Below are 12539 nucleotides of genomic sequence, written 5' to 3'. Positions count from 1 at the left end.
AAAGCAAGAATTTTTGACACCATTGAGGAAATTCAAACACTGACTAGATAGTTGGTATATTAAGGACTTTTTATTAATTTTAACAGATTATCCAGGCCCAGTGGTACATGCTATAATTCCAGCAACTTGGGAGGCGGAGGCGGGAGGATCTCTGGTTCAAGGGCAGCCTTAGTAACTTAGCCAGACCCTGCCTTAAAACATGAAAAGTATGGGGATGAAGTTCAGTACATATCACCCCTGGCTTCAATCACCAATACCACAAAAGGAAAAAAAAAGAATTATTAGGTTAATAAGGTTAATATAATAGTAGAATTGTGATTAAAAATGTTAAGAACAATTATTTTTTATATGCTGGAATATTAATGTATAAACCAACATATCTGGAATTTGCTTTAAAATTATTCCTGGTAGCTAGCAGTTGTAACTTTGGGAAACTTGATGAAATAGTAAGAACCATGACTTGATCATTGTTAAAAATGGGTGTTGAAAAAGGTACATTCATTATTATTAATTTGCAATTTACAATTAAAGAAATGCAAACCAAAACTACACTGAGATTTCATCTCACTTCAGTCCCAATGGAAACTATCAAGAACACAAGCAACAATAAATGTTGGTGAGGATGTGGGGAAAGGGAACACTCATACGTTGCTGATGGGACTGCAAATTGATGAAGCCACTCTAGAAAGCAGTATGGAACCACCATTTGACTCAGCTATCCCACTCCTCAGCTTATACCCAAAGAAATTAAAATGAGTATACTGCAGTTATGTAGTAATATCAATGTTTATAGCAGCTCAATTCACAATAGCCAAGCTATGGAACCAGCCTAGGTGCCCTCAACAGATGAATGGATAAAAAAAAAATGGGGGGCTGGGGTTGTAGTAGTGGTAGAGTGCTCACCTCACATGTAGAGGGCACTGGGTTCGATCCACAGCACCACATAAAAATAAAATAAAGGTATTGTGTCCATCTACAACTAATTTTTTTAATTATTAAAAAAAAGAAAATGTGGTATATATGTACACAAAGGAATACTACTCATCCATAAAAAAGAATGACTTTATGACTTTTGCAGGTAAATGAATGGAGCTGGAGACTATCATGTTAAGTGAAATAAGCCAGTCCCCCAAACCCAAAGGTTGAATGTTCTCTCTGATATGCTGATGCTAACACACAATAAGGGTTGGGGGAGGGAAGAATAGAAGTTCATTGGATGAGACAAAGGGGGAAATAGGAGTTCATTGGATTAGATAAAGGAATAGGAAAGTCAATAGAATGAATCAGACATAACTTCCTGTGTTCATATGTGAATACACACAACGTAATTCCACATATGTACAACCAGAAGAATTGGACTTGTATTCCATGAAAGTATAATATGTCAAAATCCACTCTATTTTCATGTATATCTAAAAAGAGCAAATTTTAAAAATGGGTGTAGACTATATGGGGATTCTTTATGTTGTTTATATAGTTTTGATTAAGATGGTAAAATTCCAAAATAAAGTTAAAGAAAAAAAAAACAATTAAACAGTTTACCCTGCCAATGGCTTTACCTAGTAACTCCCTGCAACTGGTATGCATAGGGGAGAAATGAAAAAGTTGGGCTGACCAAAGACTGGGGTTTGAGAAACTAAATGTGATGCTCAGAGTCAAGGGAACTGGAATGTGGGATAGTGAAGGAGCTGCAGCCTCTAAGTGGAGTCACCCAGGAGCCTCCAGGGAAGGGCCGACTGACTGGAAGGAAGCAGGAGCCAATAGACGGAAGAACCTGTGAGCCAAATAGCAGTCAAGGGGGCACTGCTTGAGCAGTCAAACTGGAAGAAGAAGGACTGCTTCCACCTGTGGCCTTGGGTATAATGCACTTATTATGGGAATCGATGGCTAAGAAAAGTGGAGTAAAAATTCAGTATGGATGAGAAGATCTATTGCAGGCACAGGGTGTGAGGTACGCTTTCCACCTGGATGCCAATGTCAGACAGAATAATGACTAGGTTAGGAGAGAAAGGATTTGAAGAACCATGTGCTAAAGTATTCAGAGCATGAGACAGAGAAGCTGGGTGGCTTTGTAAGGCAATAATGAACAGTTTCTTTTAAAAAAAGATGTAAATATTTATATAATCGGATCCATATATCATTATATGGCACATAAGTATAAGAAGTTAGAACAACTATCGGTATTTTTTTCTTTTTGCTTATCCACATTTTCTAATATGTCTACAGAAGACTGGTATTAAAAATTGACTGGGAAAATGAGAATTCATACCCTATTTGAATCAAATGTATGATATGTCAAGATCATTGTATTGTCTTGAGCAACTAATAAAAAAAAAAGAATAAAAAAAATTGACTGGGCCAGGTGAGGTGGTGCATGCCTGTCATCTCAGAGGCTCTGATGGCTGAGACAGGAGGATCTTGAGTTCAAAGCCAGCCTCAGCAACAGTGAGTTGCTAAGCAACTCAGTGAGACCCTGTCTGTAAATAAAATACAAAATAGGGCTGGGGATATGGCTCAGTGATCAAGTGCCCCTAAATTCAATCCCCGGTACCAAAAAAAAAAAAAAAAATTAACTAGGCTGGGATGGGGTGTGGCTCAGAGGTAGAGCACTTGCCTAGTATGTGCAAGGCCCTGGGTTGGATTCTCAGCATGGGGGTGAGGGTATGGGATGACTAGGTAAAGAATACCTGATATCTGCCCACATATTTTCTTCACTAGGTGGAAAATTCATCCTCCAAGTCTTTGTCTAAAGAAGTTCATTGGATTAGATAAGGAATAGGAAAGTCAATAGAATGAATCAGACATAACTTCCTGTGTTCACGCATGCTTCCGACTCCACCATAAATATCACACCCTCAGGCAAGCCTTCTCTGATCCTCTGGACTTGGCAAGGCCCCCATTATTTTTCCTTTGTTGCTTAGCACAGTTGTAGCTATTTATTTGCTACCAGGCTAACTGGCCCTGCCTTGGATCGTAGGAAATCAGGAAAATGCATACATGCAGACTTGTTCTGTAGTTCCTCTGTGTGAGGCAATGTGATGCTGAGGATGAAGAAATTCTATTTGGACCCAGTATGGTAGGTAGGTCCAAGTCCTGTGGCATCTGAGCTGACAGGAGAGTTTCAGCCTGGGATACAGTCGGATCCCCCATCTCCCCAGTAGCTGACGGTTCCTGCTGCCCCAACACATGCCTGCAGGAGGCTGACCTGCTCACTGGCCACTACTACTCCATTTCATTGCATAACTTCTCCTTAAATCTGTATCCCTTACACCTGCACTATAGTACAATCTAGGTATCATATTTGTGTTCTCAATCTTGCTGACACCCAAACTCGGTATTATTATTATTATTATTATTTCTTCATCATTTAATGTCACACGTCAATGCTATTTTGTACACTTCTCTGTCCCCAGCAGATGGCATGGTGGTTGTAGTCTGGCTGGGTCTAAATAAATGGATGTTCTATAAAACGAATAATTTTTTTAAATAATAAAAGATAAAAAATATTTTTAAAAAATCACTGTTCTGTGTTGGTTTCTTGTTGCCAAATTACCATGAATTTAGTAGCTTAAAGCAACACAAATGTATGTTCTTACAATGTTGGAGGTCAGAAGTCTTGAGTCAGTGTCATTGGGCTGCTATGGAGGTGTTAGTCTGACTGGCCCCTTGCCTTTTCCTGCCCTAGGGGCTTCCCACCTGCCTTGGCTCAGGGCCTTGGCTCCATGTTCAAACTGGCAGTGAAGCATTGTCAGACCTTCCCGTCTCTCCCACTGCACCCACCAGCACACCTTCTCCTCTGGCTTTGACTCTTCCCGAATCACTCTTGTAAGGACCACTCTGATTTTATTGGACCCATTCAGATAACCCAAGATCATCTCCCCGTTGCAAGATTTTACACTCAGTTACACCACAAAGACCCTTTGCCATAGACAGTAAGATCCACAGGTTCCAGGGACGAGGACATGGACATATGGAGGAGGGGGTGCTGTTATTTAGCCTGCCACACAGCTCAAACATCGGAGACATCCCATGGAAATAATCACTGTGGTGCTACTTTGCACTGTCAAATACCCTGTGAGAAGAAAGGATACCCCCCTTTTTTTAATTTTAGGACAGGATTCATTCTACTAGAATATAAATTACAGTGGGCTGGAATTTTTATGTTCTGTTCACTGTTGAATCTGGTGCACTCTGAACTGTGTTTAGTCCATAGTAGGCACTCAGTCAATGTTTGTTGAGTACTAAATAAAGAAACTTTAGGTTTTGCCACCCTCGTTTGCTTACACATTTTTAGGTGAAATAACCTCAATTTCTTTTTGGTAGTGCATCCCTAGCTATAAAACAAACATGATTAAGGTCAAGTCAATTCATGTGGGTCAATTTCCTGGCTACAGGAACTGGTCAGAAGCCAGAATGAACCTAAAACAGTATGAAGCCCAAACAAAGAAAATCTCTCTCTCTCTCTCTCTCTCTCTCTCTCTCTCTCTCTCTCTCTCTCTCTCTCTCTCTCTCTCCTTGGACACAATTCAAAGAAAGTAAGAATGAATCCATGGTTACTGAAGGCAGAACAGAGAGGGGGAGAATTCATTGGTTTCATTATTAAACCACTGGAACAAGGTTTAACTGCAGCCCAACCAGATGGGTTTTTCAATTACAGGAGAGTAGAAGGTTTCCTTAATTATTTGTATCATGTTTAGAGCCAACTACAGTGAAGCACTTTCTATACCCACTAAGTATAACCACAAGGATGAGATTAAAATGGTACCTACCAAATCTGAACAAATAATATGGTTTCATTACATTGAGGACAGAAGGGATGAGACAGCGCTAGTGGTCAGAGTTCCTGCCTCCAAGGAATAGGATCAAGAGGCAAGGGACACCTCAGGGCCTTCAAGTCTGTGCCTTAACTTGGCTATATACCAAATCACTGGAAGAACTCAGTCAAAATAGTGTCCTAAGCCCATTCCAGGTGTGTTGAGCCCAATCTCTATCATCCAGACTCATTATCTGTGTTTTACCAACTGCAAGTGACTCTGATGGGCCACACATTTTCAATGTCCATGAACGAACTTGACTTCTCTTGGTAGGCGGAAGAGGCACCAGAATGGATCCTGTTGCTGATCAGCATCAGCTGACATCAGTTACAAAGCACTGAGTATTTGCATGGTGGTCTTAGGAGTACCAGTAATTCTGTTTCAATTCACTTTATAAAAGCCCCATATTAATTCACTATTTAATTATGCCTGCAGGTCTGAAGGGCTCTATCACACCCATTCCACAGCCAAACACTTTTTGCTTTTCCTTCCTTGTTCTCGGCTATATTCTGGAGAACTGAGATGCCCAGAGAATTGACTATTAGATAAATGGAAAATTTTGAACCATTTTTAAACCTGTTATCTTCCTTGTGTTTTTCACAAATAATAAGGAAATCAGGGCAGCTTCAGTGTTAGTATAATCAAGGACTCAATGATGTTTTCAAATGCCTAACTGCTGCAAGCATCAGTCTTCATGCAATAGAGATCACAAGCTAGCAAAGTGGAAGACAGCATGTCCCTTCTGCCAGTCCCGTCAAAAGTTCTTTTAAATTTGAAGAAAACTGTCAGGGCTTACTACACACACCTGCATTCCTAGTGAGTCAAGAGGCAGAGGCAGCAGTATCTCAAGTTCAAGGCCAGCCTAGCAACTTAGCAAGACACTCTGCAACTTAGTTGAGAGAGCAACTTAGTGATACCCTGTCTCAAAATAAATTAAAAAAAAAATGGGAGTATAACTCAGTGGTAAAGCATTCTGAATTCAATCCCCATTACAAAAAAATAAAAAATAAAGAAAACTCCAGAAGCTTCCTAACAACCACCCCTTTATTTCATGGGCAGAATTAACATGTCCTAAACCAGACACCACCAAGAAATGTAATGATCATTATGAATTCAGTTCATTTCCCCGCACCCTTGGTGGGGCAGGTGATCAGCCCGGAGGCACTGTAATGCCTGGGGAATAGATAGAGCTCCTGTCAGGAGGAAGGAGAGGAATGTGCAAGATGTGTGGCAGTCAGGTGTCTAACCCACTCAGAAGGAAGGGAGGAAAAGACCTATTCAGTCTATTTCTGTGCCTTTTTGAGCCCTTACTGATCTCAGTCCCACTGTACACTTGGGGGTATTTATTTTTTTTTTCAATATTTATTTTTTTTTAGTTATCGGCGGACACAACATCTTTATTTGTATGTGCTGCTGAGGATCGAACCCGGGACGCACGCATGCCAGGCGAGCGTGCTACCGCTTGAGCCACATCCCCAGCCGGGGGTATTTCTTAAATGGATAAAAATGCTTTTTAATGACTGGTAGTGAAACTCTCTTGCTCATTTTTTCTTTGTATTTAATTTTTTTTCTTAGCCATTGTTGCCCATCTTCTTTTCCAGATTAGCTGTAGAATCAGTTTTTTCAAGTGCATAAGAAAAGCTCACCTGTGGATTTGGAAAGGAGTGACGTCTTAAACATGGAATATCTATCCATTTACCCAGATTTGTTTGTTGTTATTGTTGCTATCTGCCTTAATACAAATTTGTCATTTCCTTCTTGAGGATTTTGTGCTTATCTTTTTAGTTTTAGGCCATGCACACAGGGAAGCAGACCTGTGAGAGGGGGAAGGGAGAGAGCCCTGGCAACATTGCTTTAATCTAAGGATCTAGGCCAGCCTGCAGCTAGATGAGTTGTAAGTCAGTAAATTCCTTTTTTCTTCTTAAGCTGCTTTGAGTTCAGTTTCTCAGTTGTGTTGGAAAGCCTTCTGACCAGGAACTTGAAAGAACAGCTAGAGAGGTCAGGAGGAAAGAGGATCAACATTCATTGGATGCTTGCTGTGTTCTGCAGATGTGATACTTCTGCTTCTAAGACTTGCTGAGCCCATTTGGATCTCATGGGCAGTCCCTTCCACTCTTATCCTGCAGTAACCCTCCTAGACGTTTCCTAAATAGCTTCTCTAATACAGAGTAAGGCAAATGGTCTCTTCAAACCTTGTCTCGAGTTTCCAGTGAATTATATCTGAATCAGATGTTTCCTATGTATAAAGTAAAAGAATACTTGGTAGATCTGGAAGCTAACATCATGTATGATATAGAGAGAGCAACAGAAGCATTTTCTGAGATGCTGCATTTAACAAATTGTGCAATGAGCAAACATCAGAGCTGCCATTCATGAGATAACAGGGTGAAATAGCATCTTGTGGAGTTGTGCATCCTGACACACTTTGAGTATTATTACTGTTTGTAATTCCTTTTGGAATTGCTTTATATGTGGTCTTTTTAAATTAAAATATATTTTTAGTTGAAGATGGACACAATACCTTCATTTTATTATTATTATTATTATTATTTTTAATGTGGTACTGAGGATCGAACCCAGTGCCTCACATAAGCTAGGCAAGTGCTCTATCACTGAGCTACAACCACAGCCCCTTATAGCGTGGTCTTGAATTAACTAAATAATGAAAAGTCTTGTATCAGTTAACCTCCTATATTTTAAAACTTATCTTTAGAAAACTACTCCTGCCCAGAGAACTACTAAATGAAATTTTTTCTCAAATATCTACCTTTTTGTCATTTTTGTAATTGAGCATGTTTTAGATATTTGCATTCAGTCAATGAGCATTTATTGAGTGACTCTTGGGTGCCTGAAATTTCTGTAAGTGTGGAGACAGAAAGAGGCACCCAAGTCGTTGCCCTCACAGAGCCTGCCTTCTAGTGGAGGGGACAATAAATGAAGCATTGCACGGAATATAATGCAGGGGGTGCTAAGTGCTATCCAGAGACTTTAAACGTGACCAAAGAGAGCAGCACCACTTGCAAAATGGGAAGTGAACTTCAAGTGCTTGTACTTCTCCTCCTGTCGACCTTCCCTCTGCCTGCCCCTCACCCCCATCCAAAAGCTTTGGGTTTTGGTTTCTTCTTTCCTTTTAAACTCAAGAATTTTATTTTTTAACCTTCATCCCCCCGCCCTAAACACAATCTCAACAGCAAATGAGAATATTGTCAATGTAAGCTCCTACCCAGCCACCCTCCGAGGATAGAACATGACCGGAATCCTGGACCTAAGGGAAAGAGTCAGAATGACCTGCCTTGCCTTTTCTTTTCCTTTTCCTTCCTTGCTTACTTTCTTTCTTTTTTCATTTTTTGATTGTTTTAATTTTTTTGTTGTGCTGCAAATGGAAGCCAGGGCCTCATACAGGCTAGTCGAGTGCTCTACCACTGAGCTACACCCTCAGCCCATCTTCTATATTTTGAAAACAGTAATTTTAGGTAAAAGTGAACAGTTTATCTTTCAATATTTTTCTTTCTGACATAGATTCTCTGCTTGACCAAACTTTGGTCAGGCCCATCAGTGCACTTCCTTGTAACAAGAACACTGCTAAGTCAGTTTAGTAGAAACTCCGACCTCTTTATCTCTAATGACCCTGGATATCTGATCTGGTTCCTCATTCTTCACCAGCCTCAGGAAAGGTCTGATCACCCAGGCCTGTCTCTGGCAAGAGTTCCGCTCGGTCCATCTAGACAGGAACCCCCCTCGCCTCTAATGTTTCCTCTTAGTAATTTTCCCACTCAGCTCCTTTGCCTATAAATTTCAACTTGCCTGTGCTGTATTTGGAGTTGAGCCCAATCTCTGCCTGGCTGCAAATCCCATGGCAGTGGTCCCTATGCCCATAGCAATGGTCCTAAAGAGTCTGCCTCACTATGCTTGAACAAGTACCAAGGGATGATTTTTTTTTTCCTCTAACATCTTCACCACCTTCACACAAAAGTATTCTCATTTCAAATGGACTCCCCATAACTCAGTTACGTGGCTGTTCTGTATTCCAAATTAAGCTACAAGTATGAAAAACTACACATCAGATTTCCTCTACAGATCACAACTGAGCGATCTCCTCAACAGACCCCCTCCTGGGCTGCTTGGAAAGAGTGGGTAAGGGTGCTGAAGTGGGCTGGGGGGTGTTCTTTCTTAAATGTACTTTGGTGGGTACATTTTTCTGCTCTCCATCCCCACTTCCAGTCTGCTCTGAAGGGGGCAAATGATGAATGCTAGTGCCTTGTCAACCATCCATGTAACCTTCTTTGCCTTTGCCAACTCTCTCTCTCTCCCCCCACCCCCCACCCCCTTCCCCCCCACCGACAAGCTATCTGCTGTTTTGAGACTGCAGCTGCCTGAATGGTGCCCCACCTGCCCAGGAAAGCTACAAGTTGAAGCAGCTCCAGCCCTGGAGTGCCAGGCCTTTGTGTAAGGCATTGAGTTGCTGAGCAGAAGCAATTTAAAACCGGTTCCACCAGTGCAGCAAGGAGCCGGATTCAACTCCTCCTAGGTTTCTCCAAGTATGACAGACACAAACAGCCAGTTTCCTTTAAGGAGTCACAGGAAAGGTCAGTTTAGACGAGTGGCAGAGGGAAGACACCGATGGGAACCATTGGATGTGTTGACACATAAGCATAATGTACTGGGGAGAATGCCATGATGTAGGTGGAAAACCCTCTGAGCAAAAAGACTAGCAAAGAAGGCTTCCCAGGAGGGCTGACATTTAAACAGAGGTGAGAAGGAGAATTTGCCAGAAGGACGGTTTAATAAACTGAACCTTTGAAAAATGTCCTTAAAATCATAAAATTCCATTTAAGGTCCTCTACCAAGCCACGTGTGGTGGCACATACTTGTAGTCCCGGTGACTGAAGAGGCTGAGGCAGGAGGCTCACAAGTTTGAGGCCAGCCTTGGCAACTTAGTGAGATCTGTTCCAAAACAAGAAAAAGAAAAAAAGAAGATGGGGCTGGGGATGCAGCTCAATGATGGAGCATCCTGGGGTTCAATCCCCAGTATTGCAAAAAGGAAAGAAAAAATAAGTTCATGCTAAAACTTAACAGTATGGACTATTGAAATATGTATTAAGACAGGAAAAAAGTCTTAGATATTTAAATATATTCCATAGAGAGTAAGGAGAAATTTTTTAATTTTTAATTTTTTGGTATCAGGGATTAAACCCAGAGCACTTAACCACTGGGCCACATCCCCCTTTTAAAAAAAAAATTAATTTTTTCTTTGGAGACAGTACCTTGCTAAATTGCTTAGGGCCTTGCTAAGTTGCTGAGGCTTACTTTGAAGTTGTGGTCCTTCTGCCTGAGCCTCCCAAGTCTCTGGAAGGAGAAACTTTTAAAGAAAATTCTGATGAAACATTTCCTACCAATAGTTGAAATAGTATATTAATAAATGTAACTATCTGAATTATAATAAAATTATTTGAAAATCATAAAACAAACTATTTAAAACTAAGGGCTCTCTGACTTAAAAAAGCATAGTCAAGCTTACATATAAATATTTCAGGCATTCAAATAATGCTTATTTCTTTCATTTATTAATAAGCATATTCACAGGTATGAGATAAAATAGAGTACAGGAATAAATAGGACTCAAAACAAACTGTTAATATTGCACCTAGTAATTTTACTCCTAGATATATACCTAATAGAAATAACAACATCCATATACAAAAGCTTGGAGATGGATATTCATAAAATCATTACTTACAGCAACCAAAATGAGAAACAGCCCACATGTCTGTCAATTGATAAATGGATAAATAAATATGACACTTTTATACATTGGGATGTTATTGTCAATAAAAGGTAAGTACTGCCAGCAACAGTGGCACACACCTGTAATCCAGGTGTAAGGAGGATTGCAAGTTCGAGGTCAGCCACAGAAATTCAGCAAGACCCTGCCTCAAAATAAAAATTAAAGAGAGGGGGGACACTGGGTGTATACCTCAGTAGCAGAGCACCCCTGGGTTCAATTCCCAGTACCAAAAAAAAAAAAAAAAAAGGAAAATATCAGTGATATATACTACATACTACAAAATGGATAAACCTTGAAAACATATGAAAGACATCAGTCACAAAGATCACATACTTCATGATTCCATTTATGCAAAAAGTCCACAAGGGGCAAATTTATAGAGACATAAGACCATTAGTATTTGCCTGTATCTGGGCAGGATGAGGGTGGGGCTCAAGATAGGGAGTGACTGTCAACAGGTAGGGGAATCATTTTGGGGTGATGAAATGTTTTAAACCTAGATTGTACTGGTGGCTACACAATTCGGTGGATGTATTAAAACCACCGAATTGCATCTTTAATTTGGAAAACTTCATTATATGTGAATTATATCTCAGTAAAGATGCTTAAAGGAAAGTTCACTGCATTAAATTAAAAATATGTGTGTGGGGGGGCGCTGGGGTTGTGGCTCAGGAGCAGAGCGCTTGCCTAGCGCATGCAAGGCATTGGATTCGATCCTCAGCACCACATAAAAATAAGTAAATAAAATAAAGGTATTGTGTCCAACTACAACTAAAAATTTTTTTTAAAAAGTGTGTGTGTGTGTGTTTGGCTTCTATATTTAACTGAAATTGAGCACAGCTGTCACTAGGTTAGACCACCAACATGCAGTGTGACAAAAATCAATGGGAAAGAAGAAGTGTAAAAAAGACTTGACCAGGCTTTTCAGAAGGAACTGATTGATGCTTAACAACAAAAACCATTAACACAAATTAAAGGTGAGTTCTGAATGCCAAATCTAGACACTAGACACATATGAACAAGTTTCCCTGAAATCAGCTGCATACAGCTATTTAGCACATACTGCTCTCTGTGGAAACACAGCTGCCACCAGACAAAGAAAAGTAATTTCACTGAACAGGTTAGTTCCACATTCTTTTCCCACAGAAAGTTAAGAATTCGGGTACTAGAAAAAAGATGCAATTTCCAGAGACAAAATGTCAGGCCTGAAGTTCAGCAGTCTCAAAATATACCACAAGAGCTCTAATGACCCCCAGTGGTTACAACTGAGATTGCTTGGTTTATGATACGTGAGACAAGAACGTAATGCACGCAGCAATTACTAATATGGGGTTCCACCTATTATTTTCTTATCTTGAAAGCAGTAAAGTTTGAGTAAAAGTAAACATAGCAAATGACTGTCATAAATGTCCCTTCCCCTGATTTCTACACATGAACTAAAGAGCCCATTTCGCTGTAGCCTGTCCACAGCCTGGTTCAGCAGAGCCAGGAAGGTGTTTGTCTCCTTCCAGTTGACTGGTCAGGGTGAGTCAGTTCACAACCTGTTTTGCACCTGCAGATGCAGGAGAAGCTGACAAAGGAGAAGAGAAGAGAAATGGCTGATCAAGTGAGATAGGCAGGGAAAGTGGAAAAACATAGGGGGAGGCAGGTTGCAAACTGAAACAAGCCAGTTTGGTCATGAACAACTCTCAGATACTTTTTGGTAGCTGCCTAAGAACCAGAAGGTTAGCCTCACCACTAGGTTATATGGAAAGCAACTAACACCAAATGATGCCATTCCTAGGGTTTCACTAAACAGACCTTAGTAAATAAATATAAACCACTTGTAGAGTCCCCTGTGCAGGCTTGATGAAGCTTCTATCTGCTGGGTGAGAGTTTCATCCAATTGAGAAAGAACAGTGTTCTACCAACAGCATCCTATTGTTACTCTAGTAACCCAA

At 40.5% G+C, this 12539-nt stretch overlaps 1 protein-coding gene across 4 annotated transcripts in view; it reads right to left on the bottom strand.

The window, feature by feature from the left end:
- Window positions 1-12539, bottom strand: part of Ect2l (epithelial cell transforming 2 like) — a 94761-nt gene that overhangs the window by 61831 nt on the left and 20391 nt on the right. The gene's annotated exons all lie outside the window — the stretch shown is intronic.

The sequence above is a fragment of the Marmota monax genome, unplaced genomic scaffold, assembly GCF_021218885.2.
Source record: "Marmota monax isolate L192 unplaced genomic scaffold, Marmota_monax_Labrador192_F-V1.1 WCK01_AAM20220418_F8-fsc00030, whole genome shotgun sequence".
Lineage (NCBI taxonomy): Eukaryota > Metazoa > Chordata > Mammalia > Rodentia > Sciuridae > Marmota > Marmota monax.
This window is presented reverse-complemented; position numbering and strand designations above follow the sequence as displayed.